The following is a 27,751-nucleotide window of genomic DNA, read 5'->3' as shown; positions in this document are numbered from 1 at the left end:
CATAAGTTGGCAGCTGTTTCCATATCCCCCCAACTTGATATTTACCGACATTCGATGTCTGGCACAATGTTGGGCCACTTCATCAGCATATCTATTTCCTACTGTCACATGGTCAGTGCCAGATTTGTGAGCAGCACACTTGACCACTGCCAATTCCTTTGGTAACTGTGTTGCGTCCAGTAATTCTTGTACAAATTTCCCATTTCTGATAGGAGTACCTGAAGAGGTCAGAAACTCCCTTTGCAGCCACAACTGGCCAAAGTCGTGCACAACCCCATAACCGTACTGACTGTCAGTATATACGATTATTCTTTTGTTTTTCCCAATTTTACAGGCTCTGGCCAATGCAACCAATTCAGCTACTTGTGCAGACTTTACTCCAAATAGACAGGATGCTTCTATAGTGCGTCATACCGTGACTACAGCATAAGCAGCACTTAGGCCTACAAGTTCGTGTCTCAGACATGAGCCATCTACAAACAGCTCGCAATCTTCTACAGGCAGGGGCACTTCTTTGATATCTGGGCGTGGTTTAGTACTGAACTCAGTCAGGTCAATGCAGTCATGCTCGACCTCTCCCTTTGCTTCTGCAATCAGTGACTCAGGCAACAAGGTTGCTGGGTTCAATATGTTACACCGAGTAATGACTACATTTGCAGCGCCTACTAGGATCCTTTCGTACTTAGTCAGCCGACTAGGTGTGAGATACTGGGTTTTCGTTCTGGTCAGTAGGATTACAACTGCATGTGGAACATACACAGTTACCGGATGTCCCATAACAATGGACTCGCTTTGCTCAAGACTTGTGCAAGTTGCAGCTACAGATTTCAGACATCCGGGTAATCCAGCAGCCACTGGATCTAAAGTGGCAGAAAAATATGCCACTGGGGGTCTAGTCAACCCATGGGCTTGGGTTAGGACTGACAGTGCGCAATTGTCTCGTGTATCACAAAACAGAGAAAATTCTTTAGAATAATCAGGCATGCCTAAGGCAGGGGCTGTACACAGACATTCTCGTAATTTAGTAAAGGCTGTCAGGCTCTCCTCATCCCACTCCTTTGCTCCTTTCTTTGTCATTTTGATCAAGGGTTTGGCTAGGACTGCAAATCCCACAATCCACTGCCTGCAATAACCTACAACTCCAAGGAACATTCTGACTTCTTTCTGAGTATTGGGTAACTGCATATTTCGAATTATCCTGATTCTTTCTGAAGTAACTTTCCTGATGCCCTTCTCTATCTGGTGCCCCAGATATTTTACTGATTTGGTACAGAACTGTAGTTTGTCAGGTGACACTTTATGTCCTCCTTCACCGAGATGGTTCAGTAGGGTAATGGTGTCAATAACACAGTCTTTCTGACTCTCAGATGCCACCAAGAGGTCGTCTATATATTGCACACAAGAGTTTCCAGGTAAGGTTAAAGATTCAAGGCATTTTTTCAAAATCTGGTTAAAGATTGAGGGGCTTTCTGTGTACCCCTGAGGGACCCGATTCCAAACGAACACGTGACTGTCGAAGGCAAATGAGAAAAGAAATTTGCTGTCTGGATGCAATGGGATCGAAAAGAATGCATGACATAGGTCAATCACGGTGAACCATTCAGCATCCCAGGGGATCTGATACAGAATCACTGCTGGGTTCGGAACAATAGGACAGCAAGGAACAAAGATTTTGTTCACCTTTCTCAGGTCCTGTACTACTCTGTACTTGCCACTAGGTTTCTTGATTCCAATTATGGGTGAGTTACACGGGCTACTCATCACTTCTTGTATGATGTTTGCTTCTAATAATCTTTTTATTTCAATGGCAACTCCTGCTCTTACTTCTGCACTCATTTTGTAAGGCTTAGTATTGGGGTAAACTGCATTTTCTTTCATGGCTATTTTGATGGGGTCAACGTTTGCCATCAAGCCTACATCCTTTCCAGTAAAGTCCCATACTTCTGGTTTCACTGTCTGTTGGAGTTCTTCAGGTAAGTCTTGTATAGTCAGTGGTTTAATTTCTGAGTCAGGTCTTATTAACATTAACTTGTATATTCCATCTTCGTCTGGGGTTTGAATTTCGACGCCCTTTGGTGTGCAAAAGATGGTGCAGTTCATTTTACACAACACATCGCGTCCTAATAAGTTTACAGGACTAGTGTCACAAACTACAAATCTATGCATTTATTTGACGTTCCCTATTGTAATCTCCATGGGCTCAGTAACTGGGGTACTAATCAATTGATTAGATACACCCACTACTTGGATTGCTTCTCCCGAGAGGGGTAGGTTTGGAACGTCTGCTGTTCTCACAGTAGAACGGGTAGCACCAGTGTCCAACAGAAAGGTGACATCATTGCCTTCAACCTTTCCTTCGATGTATGGCCCTGACTGGTCTACCGGCAAGGAGGCGCCAAGCACGCACTCCTCGTCCTCCCCCCTCAGGCCCCGTCAGTATTGGTCATCACAGAAAAAAGTGTCATTCAACAGAAATTGCGAAGTTGCTGCATTTCTATCCTCCTGTCCTCCCCAGATTTCTATGTCTTCACCCTGCGGTGCCTTTCCTTTATAATTTGGTTTAGGTGCACGAGGCAACTGACTCGCCTTTACCTGTTGCTGGGTCTTTCTTGGTCTTTCATTCTGCGTCTGTGGATTTAAATTAGGGGTTTGAGGGTTATTATGCTGTGCGTATGGACACTCGTCTCTACAGTGCCCTATTTCTCCGCACTGGTGACAGGGGAACTTCTTTTTGGCTTCCTCCCGACTCATTTTCATCTTGGGCTTCCCTACTCCCCCAGAACCTTGATTTTGGGAATTCTTATTTAATTTACCCAATTGCTTTTCCTGCTGTTCCGCTAGTTTTACTTGTGCCCACATGACCTTTTCTTTCAGAGCCTTTCGCTTATCAGCCATCTCGTCTTCACAGTACTTTGAGTACCGTAAGACCTCACCAATCTTCTTTGCCTGCCAACAGATTTTATTATCTTTTATCCACTGGCAAATTTCAGGTCTTAAACCGTTTACAAACCTGTAAATGAAGTGGGTCATATCCTTCATCTCGATGTTATCTATACCGCTGTACGTTTTAAACACCTGTAACAGTCTTTCATAAAAGGAATGCACAGTCTCATCTCTTTCCTGCGTAGTTCTATCTATTCTGGTCCAATCAGTTTCCTTTGCAGGCACCTTTCCCTTCAAGTGTAACATCACTTGCTGGTAATTTTTCATTACTTCATCAGAAGGTGCTCCCGTATTATCATCCCTCGGGTATTCTTCACTAGGCCAACCAATGGCAATTTTACAATCTGTCCATAAATCTACGGGAACGACTATGTCGAAAAACCCATCCAGGTCTTTCCACAGGCATTTTTGTACTTTCACGAACCTTTCCACCTGCCTGTACCATTCCACTGGTTTCTCTCGCAGTTTTGGAAAGTCATTAGTAAAAGACACAATATTCTGTCTGGACCATGGAACGTGCACATACTTCCCACCTGGCACTTCTCGCATGGGGTATAACTGTTCGGGCTTGTCTGCTTCCCTTAAAGCAAACTCAGAAGTCGTCTGTCTGGACCTAACCTCTTCCTTTTTCTTTGCCCACCTGGCCTTCCACTTGTCTACATCTCCCCATTTTTGCAACACGGTCAACAATTCTTTGATCTGAACCTTCTTTCCTGACACATCTTTGTCTGAGAAATCTGCTCTGTAGGGTTTTTGTAATGGCTTTGATTTTGACATATCTATTCCCATACTGGCTGTAGTGTCTGTCAGTTTCTCATGGAGCACTTTGGTATTACGGGTAAGACTCTTGCAGATAAACAGTAGTTCTTCCTCGGAAAAGGTATTTAATCTGTCTAACCCCACATTTCAGGCCATCAGTTCTTCCATTTCAATTCTCAATTTGTAAATATCCAATGGTTTTGTCTGAGGAGTTTGTCTCTCTAATTCTCGACTCCATCTCTCAATCTCTTCAGGAGTCACCAAGGTGACACTCTTGGTACCTGAAGTCGATTCCATTTGAATCTCTCTCGTATTGAAAGGATTATGCCTTTTCTGCAAACTCCTTCCTGAGTTCCTAATCGGCAAATCCATTAAAGAAGCTTCAGACTCACACTCACTCGTCTGATCATCTACAATTAAGGGCTATTTTCTTGGCTGCACTACAGTTGGGGTAATAATTGGGGCTCTTGGACTCCCTTGTCTAATCCCAAACAAAGGAACAACTGGTCCAATAGTTACTGGGATTGTCAAGGCTTCGGGGCTGGTATTTAACTGGGAGAGTTTCTGAATTATTTCGGTTCTTTGTTTGGCTAGAGCCTCTCGCTCTTTTTCCTGCAGCATTCTTTCCAGGCTTATTTCAGGTACTATTTGCGGACTTAATGTTGGGGCAGTTGGATGCGTCATACTTGGTCCTTCACCATAATTAGGTTTTGGGAAACAGCTTCCTGTGTTTACGGATCTCGGTCCTTCCTCATAAGGAGGTCTTGAACCAAAGTCTCCTTCACCTGAATATCTTGATTCTCCACTAAATGGTGGTCTTAGACAGGTGTCTCCGGCACCTATGAGTCCCAGGCCCTCGCTATAGGAAGGTATTTGACAGCTATTTCTTGTGTTTACCGATCTATTTCCTTCCTGACACGGGGGTCGTTGGGAAGCATCCTCTACACTAGACGATCGGGGACTTTCATTATAAGGAGGCGGACTTTTCATAAACATGTCATCTAATAAATCATCATCCGAATCCCCAGTGGGCACCCAATGTTTGCACTTTTCTGTCTTTTTCTCTCCCGCAGGACCACCCATTGCCATCATTGGAAACAGTCCTTCTACAATCATATTCTGTCTCCATTGTTTCATTTTTTTATCTCGGGTTTCTTGCTTTAATTTCGGATAACATTTTGTTAACCCTTTGTCCAAACGGGGCTTGTCTCTCTCAAAAGCCTCGATCTCCCATTCCTCTAATGCTTCGTACTGCGTTAATCTAGGTCTGGGATGTAAATCATCCATTCGGGTTCTCAAATTAAATAGAATCCTGCCATTAAATGTTCCTTCTAACGGGAAAGCCAAAATTCCGTCATCTTTTATGTATTCCGCCCAATTTTCCAACCATACACATGAGTGGTACCCTTTATCAAACATCATGGACGATGCGGGGGTATTAGGTGGCGGTATGACAACACCTTCTCTAGTTTTTATAGGTTTGTCTTTTTTGAAGTAATTCTTCACTTTATTTACAAGGGACAATTTTCTCTTATTTCCGTACATAATGCTAGTGTTATGCCCTTTCCACTGATCGTTTTCAAACCCTAAATGTCGTGGATCAGGTCTAGTATTCGGTCTATACGTGTGCCACATACGACTTCTGCGAGCGACTTTGTTTACAAATCACTCCCAATCCAAATGCGCCTTTTATTTTCGTGCAAGCAATAGAATGCACGAGTTCAAAAATTTCGACCAATGGGTGCGCGGCCTTTTGCGAGACAGGTTCTCACGCTCCGGCACTCACCCCTCCTTTACAATTCCAGCTCCGCTACACAGCCGCTGTTTCGACCGATACCAGCGCAGCACAGAGTGACGTCAGAGCAGCTCCGCAACTGACTCCCTCCCTCACAAGGTAACGGAAACTTGATTTCTCTTTTAAAGTGCAAGTGCTTTTAGTTATTTAACAACGAAAACACATTCGCCACTGTACTCGAGTGTCTAGAAAGGAAAGATACGTTTTACTGCAAGTAAACCTCTTCTGTCTACTTTTCATTTACTACGGATAGATCTCTTCTGCCTACCCTTCACTCAAGCATTAGGGAACCTGCTACTTCTTTGACTCATCCACTTCTTTTCGGGATATATACTGAGTCTAAAGTTTCACTAGCGAACCCCTTTGCTGTCACCCAAGCTTCTACTCCTTCCGGTGTGACCCTTTCTAGGTTATATCACAATAGAAGTTTTGCCAGCGAACTCGTTGCTATCATTTATTCAAACATATATTCAGAAAACCCTAATTAGTGCTTCCAGTTCTGCCTAACCTGCACCAATTTTCCTAGAGTCAGTGACCTCACCACGGCGTGGATTCTCTTCACCACCCGCTATTTAATTCCCCGGGGATTCCAGACAAACACTAAACAATTACTAACGAATGGGTTAATACATAAATCAATTTAACAATAAGAAAAACAATTTAAAACATTTCATAATTTTCAAAGCAAAAACATTTCACGTGATCGATCAATTTCAGAAGTCAAAATATTCACAATTTAGCAGCAAAATCTTTATAGCAGCATCCGACCTACCTACTTATCTTAACTAGTCCTACCTAACTTTAACTAGTCCCTAACCATTTCCTCTGCTACCAGAAAATTACTGATTGAGCGCGCAGGTCACCCAACCAACAATTTCACCACATATGTATCGGGCCCATAAACTTCAATTTATCTTATACATTAATCAGGTGACCTTGCACTCTGCTACCAGTAACCCTAGTTCCTTCCTATTTATTTCTACTGTACCCGACTTACCAATCCTCTGTTACGGGTACCTATGATCACAATGGATCAGGGAGCTAGCTGTAAAAGAAAGGCAGACAACACAATACAACTTTATATCCTTCTGCATTAAATGACCACAGACTACTGGGAAGTTTTAAAGATTTTATCTAAAGATCAGATTCGGAAATCATCAAGTTTACAACCAAAAGGCAATCAATAATCAAAACAATGAAGAGCACATATCAATACAAGAAGTAAATTAAGCTTATCATTTATGAGTTTACGGGAAAGTATGTACAAGAAACATGCTAGTCAGTAAGTTTCAGAGTTTAGACTTAAAGGAAGTGACTAAATTACGAGAAATATTAAGGACGCTCTAAAAAGTCGCTATGGAAAATTTCCCTAATATACGGATAGGGAGAAGAGCTTTTAGTCTCTATTTTGAGACTCTGGAACATTGTACAACTATAGGGAAGGTAAGAATGGAACACGCTATAATTCTATAAACATCAATTCAGTTAGCAAAAGGAGAAAATTATAAACCACATCTGGAGAAATGTGCTTATAGGAAGGGTAAAATAGGAACATGCTAGGAAACAACAATACCATATGAGCTCTTCGTTAAGTAGTTTGCGAAAGCATGGAAAATCAACTATGCGCAAAGGTATGTCTTTATTAAAGCAAAAGACTGGAAAAATAGAAGGTGCAGTATAGAATTTTCAGTACTATAATTACCTAGAATGGTGTGAAGACCAACCCTGGCCACGGATCAGTCAAGGACAGGAAAAACCCCAAGGAAGGACAGTCATCAATGGGACAGCAGGTGCAGAATAGACACCCCAGGACAGGACAGTAAACCCAGATTAGGATCAGGACAGGACCGCCAAGGCACGACCAGCATCCGCAGTTTGGAAGCAACGCCTGCGCTCCACCCTCTCTGCAGCTATCGGCCAGAACCCCGATTGGGTTACCCAACTCCCCAGTAAAGTGCTCCGCCAGCACTTAGGGTTTCTTTAGCAAAACCCCCAAAGTCTATGGAAATTTCGGACAGAGTGCTCCGCAGCCCTCTGTATCAAGTCACCTATTGAGTGCGTTGGGTCAGTGACAGGTCAGCTATTCTGACAAGTCGGACAATTTCTCTAGCTAAACCTAGGCTAGTTATACTGTTTTCGGGTCAGTGTACCACCCCCCAAATGTTCCAAGTGTCAGAATCCCCAATTTCGATTGGTCCCCAAGTAGGATAGGTCAATACACCAATCACATTTTACTTCTACAAGCTCACATTTACATATTCTGGGACCGCCTAGTGAATTTGGGGTTCCCATGACAGGCTCTACAGAATACAATGGAAATATTACAAATGTATCGTTTGCAGTACAGTTCAGCTCCATCCTGCTGGGTCGCAGGTCACTTTCTCAGGAGCATCTTGACTGTGGCTGCCAGCTGGCTGTGTTCCACTGTTCAAGGTTGTCTTCCCCCTGCCAGGGTGACATGCGCAGTAGGGATTTTCAAGATGGGGTTTTCTTCCCTCCCAGGCCCATGAGTTGCGACACATGAAAAGTAAGCGAAAACAAGTTAGAACGCAAGAAATAAATGAATACACTGTATACCATAAATAGCTACTCTAAACCCCTTTACTTAAAAATATACTATGGCATTACGGTTTAGTGCAACAGACAATGACATGCAAGCATCAGTACAAGCTTCACCATGTGAGGACATACAGCAGCCATTTTAAAGCCAAATGCGCAAGCGCAAAGATTCCCACCAGAACTGCAAGTTCGTCACGTCACGTGAGTGTGACTAACGCATGCGCAAAAGGAAAACCCCGCCAAGCAGCGGCCATTTTAGTTACGAGCGTTATTGAGTTAGAAAACACATAGGCAAGCGTCACTAGGACACCCCAATGTCAGAATAAAGGCAAATTAGTAAGACAAACAGGTTGGATTACGTGGTTACATATTATTCGAGGTTCATGAATTCAAGCAAGTCGCGTAATGTGCGAATCCTTGCTCCATCAATAGAAGGACCGGATTTGGCTGACTGTTTGCTCAGCCTGCCGACAGCCGAAAGACTAAGACTAGTAGAACTCCTCTACATGACCGAGGATGCTCCCGACATTGTTGCGAAATTCCCAAACCTCTTCAAAGGACTAGGGAAACTCAACCACTTCAAAGTGAAACTGCACATCGACGAACGTGTGACACCCGTCGCTCAGCCTCACAGAAAGGTATCCTTTCACTTACAGCAAGCTGTAGATGATGAACTCCAAGACCTTCTAAAAACAGACATCATTGAGCGCACGTCAGGACCCGCCCCATGGGTGTCACCGGTCGTAGTGGTCCCTAAGAAAGGACAGGACAACAAAGTACGACTATGTGTGGACATGCGTGCGCCCAACACTGCCATCGAGCGGGAACGCCATCCGGGCCCGCACATAAGTGATATGATAACGCGCCTCAATGGAGCTACAGTATACTCCAAACTTGACCTTAACAAAGGTTACCACCAGCTGGAGCTTCATGACAAATCGAGGTATATCACGACGTTCACCACGCATCAGGGACTCTTTCTCTACAAGCGATTACATTTTGGCATCTCTTCAGCCGGCAAAATTTTCCAAGAGGCCATCCGGCGAGTCATACAGGGGATCCCTAACGCTTTCAATTACAGTGACGACCTGCTAGTCTTTGGGAAAGACCAAACCGAACATGACACCGCTCTGGACAGAGTATGCCATGCATTGCTGAACGCAAACCTGACACTAAACGCCAACAAATGCGAATTTCACAAGAACACTCTGAAATTCTACCGTCACATCTTTTCCAGGGACGGGATGAAACCAGACCCAGAGAAAGTATCTGCCCTGGCTGACACCCAGCGACCTCCGTTCTTTCCTTGGAATGGCGAGCTACTGTGCGCGCTACATCCGTGACTACGCTACCATCAGCTACCCGCTAAGAGAGCTCACACGTCAGGGTCAACCATTTGCGTGGTCTACTACGTGTGAACGAGCATTCGTCGAGATCAAACAGGCTGTAAGCTCAGCTATTAATCTCGCCTACTTTGACACCAAGAAAAGAACAGAAATCACGGTTGATGCCAGCCCGGTAGGTCTAGGTGCTATCCTGGCACAATATCGAGAAGACTCAGACCAGCGCCACATCATGGCGTATGCCAGCCGCAGCCTCACGGACACTGAAAAAGCTTACTCCCAACCAGAGAAAGAAAGTCTGGCGGTGGTGTGGGCGTGCGAGCATTTTCACCTGTTCGTATATGGGAAGCACTTCACGATCATCACGGACCACCAAGCTCTCGTCACCATCTTCGGCAAGCCCAATGCCAAGATGCCACCACGTATCGAACGATGGGGACTACGTCTCCAGGATTACATTTATACCATTGTTCACAAGTCAGGGAAAGCAGAAAACCCAGCTGACTATATGTCCCGACACCCCCAACCAATCACTGGTGTCGCACACTCCCTGGCAGAAGAATATATTCATTTTGTTGTTGGCACCGCCTGCCCACGTACAGTCCCACTGGAAGCCATCCGGGAAGCATCAGCACAAGATCCAATCCTGCAAGATGTCATGGACCGAATACGCAACAATTCCTGGCGCCATGTAAAGGACGCATCTCAAGAATCCAGTCAGCACACCCGCGACCTGATAGCATTTAAACATGTACAAGACGAACTGTCCATCAGTGACGACGGCCTACTCTTGAGAGGGGGGAGGATTGTAATCCCACAAAGGCTACGTCAAGGGGTGATTAATCTCGCCCATGAAGGTCACAGAGGCACAAGTGCTACAAAGAAGGCATTGCGGGAACGTGTCTGGTTCCCCACACTGGACCAGATGGTGGAGACAACTCTCAAAGACTGTATGACATGCCAACTAGTGAGTCGTGAAGAACCACCTGCTTCCCTCCAAATGTCAGAACTGCCAGAAGGAGTATGGCAACAAGTCGCCATTGACTTCCTTGGTCTGTTAAGATCAGGCCAATATATCATCGTCGTCATGGATGAATACTCTCGATTTCCATTTGCACATCTATTGTCATCCACCAGAGCAACCACAGTGATTCCAGTACTTGACGAAATCTTCGCAGCATGGGGCATCCCGCTGCGAGTCAAATCCGACAACGGGCCCCCATTCAACGGCCATGAATTTACAGAGTTCGCAGAACACCTCAACTTCAAGCACCAGAAAATCACACCGTTATGGCCTCAAGCCAACGGCATGGTGGAACGCTTTATGGGAACTCTGAAAAAGGCAATTCAGCAAGCGGAGTTAACTCACCGAGACATCCAGCAAACCCTGAATGAAGTACTGAGGGCATATCGCACCACGCCGCACAGCACCACCAACCAGTGTCCGGCCACTGTGATGCTAGGAAGAACTCCCCGCACTCGACTGCCATAATGAACAACACACTTCAACCACGGACCGTAAATATCGACCATGACACACTAGTCAAGATAGACCATGAAAAGAAGCTGAAGATGAAAGCGTACGCCGATCGGCGCAGACGAGCCAGAGACACCGACATCCAAGAAGGAGACTGGGTGATGGTCCGGAGCGACCGGAGAGCAAAAGCAGACAGTCGCTATCTCGCTCAACCCCTCCGGGTAAGCAGACGAAAAGGAACCATGATCACAGCAAAAGCTGACCACAAGCAAATCACCAGAAACATATCACACTTCAAGAAGTGCAATCTCAACAGTCATCACGAGGCCCAGTCACGTGAAACCTCCACCGACTCGACGGGTCAAAGTGACAACAGTGACCGAGGTCACTACAGCCCCGAGAGATCTGATAATAACACGGATCACTACGCCGGGACACCAGAGCAACTGAGCCGCCCGAGACGACAAGTTAGAAGGCCAACACGACTCATCGAAGAGATATGAGAGACAGTAAGACTTTGTACAAAAGGGGGAGGTGTCATATCGTTATGCCTGACCTCTGTCTATGGACAGGGCAGGCAAGTAGGAAGGGGCGGGGGAACAGGAAACAGGAACCGGAACCAGGGGAAACCAAGTTAGTTGTAAGCTGGTAGCAAGGCAATAAAGAAGCACTACTGCAACGCACGCGACACTGGGCACTTGTTTCAACTGCAGATCCTTGACTTCTAAAGACAAGAGGACGTCTTTCATGAATTTATCACCTTTCCTGTAGTTCCTGATTTCTAATATTATACACCATATACCTTTAAACAGTTTCTGTGTCTCTGCCTCTCTATGGTTTCAGGAAACTCTGTATTCCTAAAACTGAAGCACAATTACCATTAATGAAATAGGTGCAAGCAGTATTCAAAGGGCATTCTACGATTCTTACTACAGACAGCCAGTGGCAGCGGCTCCGCTAAGGCAGTGGAGCGTCGCCCCACTGCTTTCAGCAGTAGACATAAAGGAAAAATAAAATGGTAATAACTCGTTTTTATTATCATTTTATTTGTTCCTGCTGTGTGTGTCTTTGCTGGGCGGGTCTGCTCTGTTCTCAGAGCAGGGGGGAGGAGTGGTGGGCCCACTACAAGTGCGCAATGACTGATGCCCTCTTGGGCTGGCCAAACATTCATGTGCACTTTGCAAGTTCTCCACCTGCATTACAGCCTGGGTGGAGAACATGCCCAGGCTCCTAATTCATGTCTGAGCGCCGAACCATGGCGCTCAAACCAATCACAACGTTGCATTGCAGCATTGTGATTGGTCAGGGGAGATTTATGTGCTTTCCGTTCCTGGCTGGAAGATAGAGAGATGCGGCTATGACAGAGAGACATGGTGGAGAGGTAAGATTTTTTTCCCATTACTATTTTACAACCCCCTCCCCTCACTCATCCCCTCCCACAACGCCACCCCCTATCCGTGCCGGCCACCACTGCGGATAGCTACTCTCTGTGTGTAATGAACAGGCTCTTTGGTGCAAATTATGTTCAAAGTGGCAGCTTCATACACTGAAAAATATTAAATACACATTAGTATTACACAGTTCACTTGACAGCAAACAATCACTTCCTCACTTTATGACTATACCGTAATATCATACATGTAAAGTCTGTGAAGAGATGGGGATCCTTTTTGCTTCTCACGTAGAAATAGGATGCACAATAGATGAGTTTATAATTCCCAAAATATGACTCCAGAAGTACTGTTTATAAAAGAAAGCCTAAACCATTCAGCACAAGTAGTTCCTAGGAATATACATCTATAACCAGTACAGTCTGTTGTCGACTTCCAAGGATTACAATAATCTGCAAGTTTCAGAAACTCTGGCAAAAATCTCCCAGGTGCCACAACTATGTATCTCAATGGCCTGACTATGGCACTCTGGATTGCAGGGAATGTATGCACTGTGATTCCAAAATGGCTGCCACTGCTTGCAGGTATCATGAGTCTTGTGTCTACATGGGACCTATAGTTTTCTCCGCTGACCTACTGTGTCTTGCGTAGCTCTCCCAGCAAAGTCATGATGCTTTTCTCCAAGAAACACCAGCAATCTGCTCACAATGCCATCCTTTGCTGCTTCTAAATGCACCTACTTTGAGAAAATTCAAAGTATCATGCTTTCAGACAAGTCAAGTGCAAAAAGTAAGTGCGGGCCACAGGTCATGAAAATGTCATGGTATTTTTTTAATGAATAAGTGCTGAATGTTTACTTGGTAGCAACTGTCTTGGGCACCCTGGTAAGATCACGGGATGATGGCTTAGAGAAGATTAAATAAATTGTCCAAAAATGGTGATTAGGGAGGTTTACGAATCCCAGACTACATTCCTGTCCCATAAACCTTATATTAGAGATAAGCAAGCCTCAATCTCAAGACGGAAATCATAATGAAAGGCAGTGCCTCCCAAATATATCTGTATATTTAATGATAACATTTATTGCAAGATGTTTGCTGTACAATGAACGTAGTAGCATATACAAAGTTCTAGTAGTCAATTAATTCAGGTTTCCTCCAAACTATTATAACTAATTGTACAATGACTTACAATGTTATCTGGATATTCCTCAAATGATGCAACCATATATTGATGCAGCACTGTACGAGAAACTAAGGGGTCTTTTCCGGACTTGATAGGGGTTTCAAATCATAAATAGGTCTTGATAAATATTGTCGCACAAATGGTGCTGTAGTGTCCTCATGCCGGGGCGATACATATACAACACATCACTCAGGTCTGTTGTTTAAGCTGGTTTATTTTCTTTGTTACAGCAGACGCATTGTGACCACGTCCTTGCTCCTCCTGGTCATCCCATGTTCTGTCTTCCCCCGTCCCGCTGACCGGATGTCCTGTCCGGTGACCTGTCCCCAGCTACTTGACCCACGGGGTCCTAGTGCCCCACACTCAGGTCACGACATCTCCCCCTTTGTTACAAACAAATGTTCGTGACACATTTCTGCAGTCGCTGCTAGTCAGCGCTGATGGTGATCATTGGCCAGAAATAGAGATATGGATGGACAGAGACAGAGAGAGAGAGAGAGAGAGAGAGAGAGAGAGAGAGAGAGAGACCTAGTCACTCTACATCTCTTTAAATTGCCTCTGTTCTTTCTTGCGTGTTCTCCTCAGCCTTGCTTCATCTTCCTTTACTTGTCCTCTATTTCTTCCGTTATTGTTGCTGCATGTTCCGTTGATGTTTCTTCTTTTTCCAGTCTTCAGCTCCTTTAAGTGTGAGGTGTTTCTTGTCATATCGTGTTGACCTGCTGCTGCTGTGATCATTCGTCCTTTTGCTTGCGTCACAGTTAGTGGGTCTCTGGAGAGTGGGTCTTCAGACTTCCTTTGTTGTTTCTGTCGCACCACCACCATGTCGCCTTCTTTCACTTTTAGTTCAGATGCATGTTTCCAGTGATCAGCATGTGTTTTTATCTTTTCTTTTGCCTCCTTGTCTTCTATTGATATGTCCCTTCCATCTGCACTTATTTTAGCTTCCACTTGTGGCAGTCTCGTCTTGCTCAGTCTGTAGGGTTTTACTATCCGTGCCCCTTTCATTAAGATGCCTTTCTCTGCTTCTGACAGTTATTCACTTATTTTCTCTATCGTTAATAGTTCTTCTTTGATGACTCCTTGATCCGGGAGGCTGTTATTGTTTGCGTGTCTCCATCTTTGTTGCCTCGATACTTCTGGATCGCTATCATGGTGGGGTCTCGTTTCAACCATGTTACTTTCCTCTACTCCTTTCCTTTTATGTTCTTCTTTTCTATTTCTGGCACTTGTTCGCTGTCTCTTTGCACTTTCTGGCACGTATTTTCGTCCTTTTGCTCTTTTGTTCTTTTTGGCACTTGTTTTCGTCCTTTTGCTCTTTTATTTCTTTATTTCCACTTTTTGTATTCTTGTTCACTGTCTCTTCGCTTTTTCTGTCATTTATTTTCGTCCTTTTGCTCTTTTTGGCACTTATTTTCGTCCTTTTGCTCTTTTTGGCACTTTGTGTTTTATTTCTTTATTTCCACTTTTCGTATTCTTGTTTACTGTCTCTTTGTGCTTTCTGTCATTTATTTCGTCCTTTTGCCCTTTTTGGCACTTTCTTTGTCTTTTATTCCTTTATTTCGTGCTTTCTGGCACGTATTTTCGTCCTTTTGTTCTTTTTGGCACTTATTTTCGTCCTTTTGCTCTTTTATTTCTTTATTTCCACTTTTCGTATTCTTTTCTTGCCTTGTGTTGCTCTTTCACACTCTTTTTTTTTTTTAGTTATCTCTTGTAATTCTTCTTATATTCCTTTATTTCGGCCTTTTCCGGTGCTTCTGCCCCTCTTTTAGCTTTTTTTATATTCTCTTTTTCCTTTGCCTGTCCTCAAGATGGCCGCCCGCTTTTTCTCTTCTCCTATTGGCTCATTCGCCTGATCCTAAGATGGACGCCGATACTCTCACGATATTTCGGAGCCAATCCTCATTCGCCTGACCCCAAAATGGCCGCCCTTCTGTTCTACTCGCTGATTGGCCCTGTCCGCCTGGTTCCAAAATGGCCGCCGAGACTCTCGCGCCAATTTCTTCAATTTCACACGCTTGATATCTGCGCTTATCGGGCTCAATCGGACGTTTTCTTTCAGCGATCGCGGTCGTCTCTCGCGTCGCTGCACCTCACTCCTTCAATTTCTCTGCACTTTCCGTGATAGTGCAAGTCCAGGGTGGGCTCTTGGCATTTCTCCTAATATTCCTCGATGACCACGCGTCGATTCTTGACCGCCTTCGTCGCCAGTTGTAGTGTCCTCATGCCGGGGCGATACATATACGACACATCACTCAGGTCTGTTGTTTAAGCTGGTTTATTTTCTTTGTTACAGCAGACGCATTGTGACCACGTCCTTGCTCCTCCTGGTCATCCCATGTTCTGTCTTTCCCCACCCCGCTGACCGGATGTCCTGTCCGGTGATCTGTCCCCAGCTACTTGACCCACGGGGTCCTAGTGCCCCACACTCAGGTCACGACAGGTGCGAGTGAATAATTTTAGGCACCAGGGTTGTTAACTGCAGAGTATAGCCAAGAAAGGTCAGCCCCTTTAAGCTAATCACTTTAAATATTTTCTTTGGCAGGAAGAGTCTCTTAGAGAGAGACACAATTCAGAGGCAGGATATGTCAACTTGCGATGAGGGGCATAGCAAAGTGAAAGTATACATACGTGTAAGAAAGTGAAGTATTATGTGATGTGGGGGTTAGATTTCACTGTGTAATACTATCACAATACCCTAGAGATGGTCCTTGGATTCTCACTAATAAACCTTTAGCTCAGTACTGGTAGTGTGGCAAAGAGCAGTGAGGCTTCACTAGAGGAACATGTGTTAAGCATTTCAGTGTACCAACATAGATGATAAGTAATTGACATGACTCAAGACAAATCAGACACCAATTTATGAAGATAAAGTATATTTTTATCTTGATTTAGAAACCAAAATGTATGGAATAGCACATATATAACGGGAGTTGTGGATTTTAGAAGCAATATTAAATCGGTGCAAAATAATACATAGAAAATATAACATTGCTGTCAATGGCAAAATCCACTAGTGACAATCGATCACTTGCAGGTCAACTTATGCGGAACCCTTACAGAGTAAAAGTTATGTGGGCCCCAGGACCAGGCCACGACAGTCAGATCAATTTTATCTAGCCTGTGGAGTCTGGGTGCAGAGTTGTTCTGGGTGTCCTTGGTTCTGAACAGGAGCCGCAGGGATGCTGATTTTACCACTTGCACAGTGCTGCATGAAACTGAATGCAAAAACACAACAGATACACAGCTTCTGATGTTAGATGAAGGTTGCACGGTGTTCCCTGTAGATGTAGCATTAAGTGTGGGTGTTAGTTTCCGGATTGGTGGCCAACAAGCCTTGGCAGCGGTAAACACAGGGAAAAGGTACTGGCACTTCACTGTGTCCGGGGGAGTGCAGTAGTGGCCTGATACTTTGTGGCAGGCAAGACCACAACTTTCACAATGCACTGGACCCTTGGGGTACTCCACAGTTGATCTCTGTAGATTCGGAGAGGTTGCTGCGAAATCCGGACTGGGAGGAGTGGAGGATGGCCAACAATTTGTTGGATCTGGTGAGTGTTTTTACCTGCAGTTTGCAGGGGGCTTGTGCTACTAGTCCAGGGGAGTCTGGGGGTGATTCTGGCTTCCACTGGGGTCCATCTCTTAGGGAGTGCTGAGTTTTAGCCAATGATGCGGCTCGTTCCCTAAGTTCGAAGCCTGTTGCCACAGGGACTATGTATCTTTTGCTGGGTTAGTTTGGGCAAAGTCCTGTTGTCAGCGACACAGGTCTTCGCCTGGTCCTTCCTTGATGCAAGTTGTTCAGATCGCTGATTCTGGTGTCAGGATGGGTTCCTTAAATCCTAGACTTATGGAAGTTAGGTATATGGGAACCAGTGGCAGCTGGTGAACTTTGAAAGTGGTGCCCAACAGCTGTCCCGAATTTCATCAAGTGACCAAGAAAAGCAATCAACCTCGAGTACTTAGGACCCTCTCCCAAGAACAGATTGAGAAGTATGTAACTAACTGGTACATTTTATGGTAGGTACACTTTTCAAAATTTTGGAAGTGTTTCAGACCATGTTCAGGGGGAATTAATCAAATCTGCCAATACTCCTTTAAGGTGTGCTAAATAATGATGATCCTCTTAATGTGTTATGATTGACTGTCCCCTCAGCACCAATAATGACTGAATTGATGCGTAACTGTCCTCTGTAGCCCTACCTGCCCTCGACTACAGTGCAATGGTCCACGTGAGAAAATCTTGCTTCAGTCTTCCGGAGGAGCTAACGTAATGTGGGCAGACTCCGACCGGTACAACGGACTATTCAGAGGCAATAGACCTTCAGTATACCTATGTACGTTCCCCATTCTGCACAGTATGACCTACTTTGAAATAAGTTCCACCCTCTCAGCAATGTATATGCTGCCCATTTGCTTTAATGGGATCACAGGTTCAAATCCTGTCTGTGCCAATCAACCTTTCATCATTCTGAGGCTGCTAGCTAATGAGGTCTTTCATAACTCGAGTTGATGCAGCTCACCATGTACTCAACCCTGCTTGCCCTTCATATGTGCCTGGTAAGTGAAGAATCCTACAAACTCCTACTAGACACCCGATATCGTTTTGCAGCTTTGGCAAAAAATATTTTAAAATGTTTTGTTGTTTTGGCAAAAGATACCACCTATGGTAATGACGGCAATCAGCAATATTGATTGCATGGATTTTAGTATCTGTTTAAAGTCACAGACCAGGTAGCGTTTGGTGCATCGCCAGTAATCAGACTCTGTTGTTTAACTTGTGCCCCATAACATACACCCTCACATGCAGCACATGAACACTTATTGGGATCAATAATACATGTCTAGACAGTGCACAGATAACACATCTAGGCCCGGGCTCCCAGGGCATTCCGTCCCACTCACTTGCCTGTATATTGTAGCATATCGGCGCCTCACTGGGATTCCCCAGATAACAACAGCGAGCCAATGTGTTGTCTGATACTGGCCTGCAGGGCACCATCATACAAACAGGCCACAGTAAGGCATGGGCCAAGCATGAGCTGTGGCTGGGAAAGTCTGGGCTGGGTGTAAAATCCGAGAACAGCTCCTACAAGCCGGACCCTTGCACACGTATTGTTCTATTGTTCATGAAGTGATGAGGACTTGACTGAAGAAACATTCTGAAAGGACTCTGCCACAGGCCAAGAGCAAAGCTGAACGGGGGCACACATGGAGGGCAGAACTCACTTAAGGAGCATAAATAAACATAATGGTAACGACTGAGTTCTAGAAAGTCGAAACACAGCAGCCGTTTAAGGACGCATGACAATGTATAAAATTAAAGTAATATGTACATGCAGACATATAAAGCATGTGCACTGCACTCCCGGAAGTCTATATGCTACTCAACTCCTCCAAAGCCTCTCGTAAAATCTAATACCCAATCAAAAAACATTAAAGGTGCTCAGTATCCCCACCCAGTTAGGGCCACCCTCTCACACCTTCACTCCGCTAGACTGCCCTGCCCATGCTCATTAGAAACTATGGAGTTTTGCTATCTCTGCTCTGGGCAACCGCTGTCAAAGCCCATGTGAAGATTGTACTAAGGCTAGGGAAGGCAGGCCATGCCCCCCCCCTCCTACTTAACTGCGCTGGCATGTGCCTCAAGGGCGAGGAACACCTTCTCGGCACATGAGCAGCTGCATCACATTTCACCTCCGGAAAAAAAAAAAGCACTATTGATCTTTTTTGTCTTTACTGAGCTGCTTGTGTGTGAATGCCCTTCTGTGCTCCACCATGAATAGTCGAGTACTGCCTCTTTCACCCCATATATGCCATCCGGTCCGGGTGGGAGCTAGTAGCATATTGACAGCTAGTCCCCGCAGCTAATCTTCCCCAGAGGTGACCACATCCGGGAGTGCAGGTAACCCAATCTACCCAGAACCCTCTATTCTGTCATTCCTAAAGAAGGCAGGAATAAAATTGTGGTGTACAGACCAGACTGCTCACCTTGGAGGTGTGACTAGCCTTCTGGTGGTGTGCACCTCCCTGCAAGGCACAAACGTGTCTGGGGCAGGGGGGAGGGAGGTTTCGTCCACTAGGGTCAGCCCTGATGCATATGAGAAGTGGTGCAGCCTTTGAAGCTAACCACCTTGATGTGCTACGTCACTATCCTGATTGGGAGGAGAGATGTGTGGCTTCCTTCCTGCCTAAGCCTATGTTCCTGACTCCTGGGAGTGATCACACTGCCAGGCAGTAAGTCAGAACCCTGTCTTGGCGGCAGAGCTGTGGGAAACGCGGGCTTGCCAGCCAGAGCACACAGAAGCTGAGGCAACCTGGAGTGAGAAGGCACGTTGTTTGATACCAAACATTACATATTTTAGCGGCACCAAAAAAAGGAGCAGCCAACCTTGAGAATGTCTGGGTGGCAGCACATGTTATCCTTTGGACAGCTGGCACTTTTAGTGGTTTCCAATGGGGAATGTCACTATAGGGATATATAGGCTTGCACTTATAGGTCTTCACCTTTAATATACTGCGCCCCACCTCCTGGGCGGGGGAGGGCTACCTTAGTGGTGTCTGCCATATATTAAAGATAGTGTATTTGATTGTGCCACACATGGTGAGGGCACAGTTGGGTTTGGGCAGTTTGCACTGCTCCTGAAGTCTGCAATGGCAGGCCTGTCAGCAGTTTGTTTAGGTTATCCAGGTTGGCACAAAACCATGCTGCAACCCTGGGGACACCTTTACCTCTTATGTCCTGGGCACCCATGGTAGCATATTCCAGGGACTTATAAGGAGATAAAGTATTTGCCAATTGGGGGTTACCTATACACACATAACAGATTTAAGGAGAGACACTGGCGCCTGGTTAGCAGGCTTCAGTGCTCTGTCAGAGTCTAAAATCAGCATCCAGTAGTCCAAATGGGGGCAAAAAGTCAGGGGACATCTGCAAAGAGCCCGGTTTTCCTACAATAAGATTATCACATGGAGAACAAGAAAAAGCTATAATGTGATCCAAGGAGGGAGAGCTAACTTACAGGACAATTAAACCAAGCCATATATTCATTTGGCGACCAGTTTCCCAATGTGATTTTAGCAGTAGCAAAAAACAGCATAATGTGCAAAACGCAGGTAGAAAGTCCAAATTCCAGGTGATACTTCAGAAACAGTTAGGACAGCGCGGAAACATTGCAAAAAAAAAGAGAGGAACAGAGAGACAGCAGGAAAAACATCCATTGGCAAAGCCAACAGTTCTTCGCTGTGAAGGGGCTGGCTGTTGGCTTTGCCAGTGCTTGTAAATGTAAATGTAAATGTAGTATACTTGTAAAGCGCACAGCTGCCCCAGCAATGGGGCGTCCCGGCGCTGTATAACTCTGGGGAACCCGTCCTGGCTTTCCCTGTGGGATGGTCCCTTGCTGGGAGTCCCCAAGGTGGAGCCAGGCATCCCCGGAATTGGTGGGGCCGTTGACATTGCCATTAATTAATGCCAAAAGGGCCACCTGTGCCTCATGCAAACTTATATGAATGGATGGGCAGCCATCTGGAACGGGTTTTATGTTAAACATAGGCCATTCTAAGATAGATGCAGATGTGTGCATTTGCATTGCGGTGCATGCATTTGTATGAATGATGATGCACATGTAGGCATGGACATGTGTCAGCCTCGTGTGTGCATTTTTGTTGTGATGCACTGGAGAACATTTTGGCATGTTTAATTTACCATTCCAACAGGACAGACAGACATTTTTGAATGGCAACTTAAAAATGACAAAATGGTCATGTAGTCCAGCACTTTGCAGATAAATAAATCGGGAAGAAAAATAAACTAAATTAAAACTGTGTACATACATGAGGAACCGAGGAGCAGAACTGCAGGGCATCAACAAGCAATGGATGAGTAGAGGAGGGTAGAATATTGAGAGCAGACCGAAACATTGGGATGTTAACAGAATGTCAAGAGAAACACAGAGGAGAAGGACTAAAGAAAACATGCACTCCGATCGAGTGCTGACAAGGGAATGATAAAAAAGTCTCTGTAAGCCGGTCAAAATACAGACCGAAATGCATCAGGGTGGGATACACAAAAGACACATGAGGCAAGGAATTGAATCAAGAGCAGAGACCTGAATAGACAACAAAGCCATTCAATCATGAGCAAGGGGCAGACCCAAAGCCCACTCTAAGTGTATGTTCTGTATTGGGAACTATTGGTCTGCAGCAGACAACTAACATGGTCTGTGGCTGACCCTAGAAAAAATAAAGAGATGGAAAAATGACTTCTTCGCTCCCTCGGTCTATCTTTTCCGTCTCCCTCCCCCACTACCTAATCCCTACTTTTCCTTGATGAGTACCAATAAAAAACGTTTTGTAGAGTTCATTTAAGCTGTTATTGTCTACCCAGTCTAACTTGAAAAGTTAGGAAAGCACAACTCTTAGAACTGCAACATGCTTTTAGCCTAATTGACTTCAATGTCCTTCAAGCTCCAAAGTTCAAAACATGTTTTAGAATATGTACTGTTTTTTCTCTCTACAATTGCAAAATTTCAAAGTGGCAAAGTCCTTTCACCTTTCATACTCCTTTTCTTTAAAATGCAATGTATTAATTTACATCGCTAATGACATTACAGCATGTTAGTGCAAGCATTTCGACTTTAAGAAATGCTCGTTTTTGGGTTCCACATATGGAATATGAACTGGCTACATTTGTCTGGCATACAGTCTATATTTATGGATCCCGCTGTACCTTGCTATGAGCAAACCGCATGAAATTCACCTTCTGGTGTATTGATCTGCACTACCTACCTCTACAGCAATCTATATATTTTTTTCCATTTTATGTGGTTACGAAGTAAATGCTGTTCCAAGATTAATAGAAAAACTTTTCTTGAAATTTTTTCCAATGAAACTTTAAATACAACTTTCCATTTAGTCTACCCTTTGGAAATATAAAATAAGAACATAGTAAGAAAGTCTACAAAGGAAATGACTCCAGGCACTATGTGGAACCATCCACCACTTCAAGGATATCACAGTGTTGTAATAGTAGTGTCTGTAGTGTTGAAGGCTCTGAATTAACATACTAAGGGATCAGTATAATGCAGAATACATATATGAAATACAAAAACAACTAACATTTGTATTTCAATAGGTCTCACATTTGTGAAAGCTAGAGCTCCTGGCCTTGAAAATGACAATGTTTTTTACTTTTGTTTTTTTATATGAAGTGGAATGATGATATTTGCATAGCACTATTGCCATTCGTATAACCTTGTGGCGCTGGAGAACCACAAAATGTGATATAGCAAAAACACTCACAGGGAAGGGTAGATTAAGTAGAGCATGTGAAATGTAAGCAGGAACAACATAGTTATGTTAACACTTTTACACTTATTTTTGAGAAATTGAGTGTTTTTTCCTAAAAAGGTAAGAATATGAGACCAGGACTGGAAGGGACTAAGCAGTATGATTTCAAAAGACCACATCCCTAAACAGAGAGCCACGGTACACATTTCATAAAGTAACATAAAGGAAACCACGGCTAAATCTCTTGCTTTCTCCCATAAAGAGCAGAAAGCCTAACACATGAAATATCACTAGTGCAGTCTACGTTAACAGCATTGACATTAAAATGTAAACACTAAAATATTCACTGTGCATTCCAGAGCGCAGTGCTTAAATAAAGGCACGCCAATATTCTCCACTGTGCTTATATATACAAGGCAATAAAAGCAAAACTGCTCAAATACCAAAATATCTGCTTTCAAGCTTATAGCAGTACCTTCGTTGCATCCTTAATTTAGTGTATTAAAGACAATATACACTTCGCAGGATTGAAGAAATATCTTCAAAGATATCTATTGAACCCTGCGGTTCATGGCCGGATGTTACAAATTGAGTAGGTTTAGGCAATGTTGGTGAAAATAAATGTGGCCCAATTATATTGGTTATTTGGAACATGTGTACACCGGGTGGACCCTGTTTTTACTCTTGCTACACTTTTAAAAAGTGGAGGCTGCAAGATATCAGCGCCTGCATACCCCTGAGCAGGTGACATGTGTCTGAGGGAGCAAATAGATGTGGTTATGTCTATTCCTCTCAGACGTTATGTTGCTCCCACTGTTGTTCACCAACTCTGAGTTGGTGCTTATAAGGCTTTTAGATCTTTTCTTGCGAAGATGGGGAGCGATGTCTGTCTGAGGTGGAGCAGAAGGGCGTTCCAGGCTTTAGCCGCGAGGAAGAAGGAGCGGCCTTCCGCTCTGGTTTTTCTGGTGCTTGGGACCATGGCGTAGGAGAGCTGGGCTGATCGTAGGGTCCTTTGGGGTGTGTGGAATTTGAGTCGGCTGTTCAGGTATGCTGGTCCGGTGTCCTGGAGGGCCTGTGTGCGTGGGGGAGCCTCTTGTAGGTGACTCTAGCCTCAATGGGGAGCCAGTGGAGTGTGCGCAGGTGCTGGGAGATGTGGCAGTGTCTTGTCAGGTTGAGGACCAATCTTGCTGCAGCTTTCCGGATGTTCTGTAGCTTGCGGGTGAGGTTTTTGTTTATTCTGGTGTAGTGTGCTTTTCCGTAGTCGAGTCTGCTGATGACCATGGTGTGAGTGATGGGTTTTCTGAGTTAGAGGGGGATCCATTTGAAGGTCTTATGTAGGAGGCGGAGGGTGTGGAAGCAGGAGGACGAGATGGAGTTGATCTGGCAGTCCATTTTGATCTGGGAGGCATATGTTATATTATACACCAGATGCCTCAGATGTATGCTGGAGAAAGCAGACAATGCAAGTATATATTTCAACTGTAAAGTCTTGAAGGAACTTTGGGAGTCAATCATTGAGCAGCTTTCTAATATGACAAAAGAGGACACAATTTTAGCAATCCAAACAGTCTTACTCACTATTGATGATAATCCGTTTGATAATGATTGCTTAATGGCTGAAACTATTACTCATTTGTGCATTGCCAGGAAATGAATTTTTAACAGTGCTCTTAACATGAATCCGTGATGTTCGTGTATTATCTAGGAACCAGATTTGGCTGTTTATCAGGCCAAAGGCATTAAGGGGCTGAAACTGTTATCTGCTATATGGGGACCATTTAATTACTGAGTATCTCCTTAACAATGTGTTTAATTTGACTTATGAATATTAATCTATGTAATTGTGACTTAATACTTCCTCAATAAAAAAATTAAGTACAGCAATCATTTTAACACCTTTGAAAATTATAAGCAAAGAAATAACAAATAGTGTGTATCTTAAACAACCAACATGTGTTTCACTCCCTGGACTTTATCAAACCTTAATATGATACAAAAACGAAATCATATAATGTTGTGGCTTCCCTTAAAGTCCCTTAAAGTCGAACAATATAAGATGAAGGCGCCTATTTGGGTGTGTTTCAAAGTAAGGTACAAAATATTGTATGTAGCCCACTCTGAGCTGATGCATTCGCTGTGTTTATAACAGTGGACATTCTATATGGGAACTGTCACCCCAGTCCAACACATCTCACTGCTTCATGCACATTTATGCAGCTATCGGATCAAATATTCATCCTTGTATACTCTGTAGGTGGATTTTTTATACAATAGTCTCCTCAGTGTACCTTGGGTGCATTACTGCAAGGAGACAATTCTCATATAGGTTGCCTAACACTATGAATACTACAAATATATCACATTGAGTTTCTCACCTTGACCCTCTTCTGTGCCTTCAACTGTCCAAGAGCCACCCTGGTGTGCTGTAGTTAGCCCTTCAACTAAGTCATGTTTTCCTGCTTTTTCATTATTGTATTTGGTACACCCTGGGCTAAACATCCCACAAGAAAGAGGCTAGGCTTCTGAATGAAAGCTGCATAGCCACTATCACCAATAATGTTTGTGTTGGCAAATAAAGAACATTTGCTTTGTGCTAATCTGTAATCAGCTAGCAGCTTTGGTTCCTATACATGAGGGCGCTGAACCAAGAAAGCTCCAGAAAATTGCTTCAGCATTGCATCCAGTCCTGCCCCAGACCTCAGTTGTCGGACATTTTCTATGATCTCTACAGAGCTCACTCTTAAATGAATTTTAGAATTTAAGTAAACAATCTTTATTCAGCAGTAAACACAGCCATAAAAGTCACAATACATTAAAAACAGTAGCAAATCAATTAAAAAACATATTTCATCATATTAAACAAATGTCCCTATCTTTCTCAATCGAGTCTAGACTGACATCCATAATATACAACCATCGAAAAAGTCCTGAGGCTTAAACACAGCTATAAAACATAACCAATTCCATAAAGCCTTATATCATCACAGAACAGATCACAAGTGTCCCTCTCTATCTCAATCATATCTGGATTTCCTTGATCTGTAACAACAAATAAAGTGCGTTTATTCTGCAGAAGTTGCCAGTGCAAAAGTGCAATACGAGCCTGCTTGAATCCCATTTCTTTTCAATAAGGTTTAAGATAAAGTCGCCTGGGGTACGTAAAATATTTACATAAAAAGGCAAAATGTGAAATAGCCTGTGGAGACCTATTGTCGCAGCCACAGGGCCCTCGGCTGGTGCAACAAAGCCAGGAGGAGAGGCCACTAGGTGATAAAACATATTTAAGCTAAAACGAGTAATTAAAAAACGGTAATGGGCACTGGTTAAAAAGGTAAGATAATACTCCAATACCGGCACTGATTTAACGAAAGCGTGTGCTCTTACCATGGGCGTATTTAGCTCCTTGCTTTCATGCTCAGCACTAGCTATTTTAAAGAACAAATCTTAAATTAATTTTTTATCCTCTCTCTTCACTGTGCTATATAATTCATGAAAATGTCTGATCTTCCTAGGGCACAGAATGTTTCCTTCATATATCTTAACCAAGGAATAAAAAAAAAAATTATTCAATGAGAGGCAGTCCAGAATTACTGCTTGGTTAAAGGATGCCTCCTCATTAGACCAAACATTTGCCCAGCATAGCAGAGGCTTAACTACAACTAAATCAGTGATATACTTAACCCAGAGTTCCGCAAGTAAAGAGTATGCAGGATTTCTCTTTGGGACTTTTAAAATCCGTCTCAAAAATGTGTTTTGCGTAGTTTGTAATTTATCAGTTGCCTTGTAAACCCAAATCTCACTCCTGTACAAGACCTTGGAAATACAGAATGACTGGTATAATTTTAAACTCATCCATGGCGTACATGTGCCTAAACTGTGTGCATAATTTGCAATAGCTCCCAGGGCTTTCTTCATGTCCTTTATCTTCTCTGTCTTCAGGTTATTCCAATTTGGCTTAGCATCAAATAGAACACCAAGATATTTGAAAGCTGGAACTTTGGCTAAACTAAAAGTGCTTGCCTTGTAGGTTTTTGTACTAGTCCCTCAACAACCTACTTCCAGCACAAACGACTTGGTAAAGTTGGGGGACAAGTCCAGCCCATTCATGAAGGAGGCAAACCCTTCAATTAGGACTTGCAACGCACTGGGAGTGCGTGCTATAAGCACAGCATCGTCCGCATACAACAAAACTGGTACTGGTCTACTGCCTATTCTCGGAGTATCGTCCTGCAGTGATATCAGGGCATATTCTTACCCATTAATAGGCAATGTAAATAAAAAGGGGCAATAATGCACCCTTGACTCACACCTCTTGAGCATTTAAAGTTATCAGTGAGTCCCCCCTCTTGTGTAAATCAAACTGCAGCTGAAGTATGGGCATATAAAGTCATTAGAATATTTTTTATTGCACGCTCAACACCTAACTCATCTAGTAGCGACCGCAATTTACTGCTGTTCACTCTGTTAAACGCTGCAGTGAGATCCATAAAATCTAGGTATATAGAACCTGCTTTGGCGATTGTATATTTGGATATCAACAGATGAAGGTTCAGGCATTGGCCTAATGTTGATTTACCTATTAGGAAGCCGTATTGAACCTCCGAAATATTTAGATTTTTATCTGTCTACTCGGATAGCCTATTTAGTTAGACCCAACCCCTAACCTTAACAATGGAGTCTATCAGGGATATGGGACAGTAACAATGTGGGTTATCCCTGTCACCCTTCTTGTAGATAGGGACAATAATGGCAGTGGACCAAGACTGGGGAATATAAGATAGCACTGCTGCATTTAGTACCCTAGTCAGGATCGGGACTCACACATCTATATTATTACGAAACCGGTCCAAGGGAACACCATCTGGACCTGGGGCCTTATCCTGGGAAAATCCCTCTATGCCAGTTTTAACCTAATCTAGAAGAAAGTTAATCTGTGCATCACATGGGAAGAGCACCAAATCATTGATACATTGTTCTCCGTCCCCCTGATTATAAACCGCCTGGAAATGATCCTTCT

The sequence above is a fragment of the Lissotriton helveticus genome, chromosome 12 (assembly GCF_964261635.1).
Source record: "Lissotriton helveticus chromosome 12, aLisHel1.1, whole genome shotgun sequence".
NCBI lineage: Eukaryota > Metazoa > Chordata > Amphibia > Caudata > Salamandridae > Lissotriton > Lissotriton helveticus.
Note: the sequence above shows the minus strand (reverse complement) of the source record.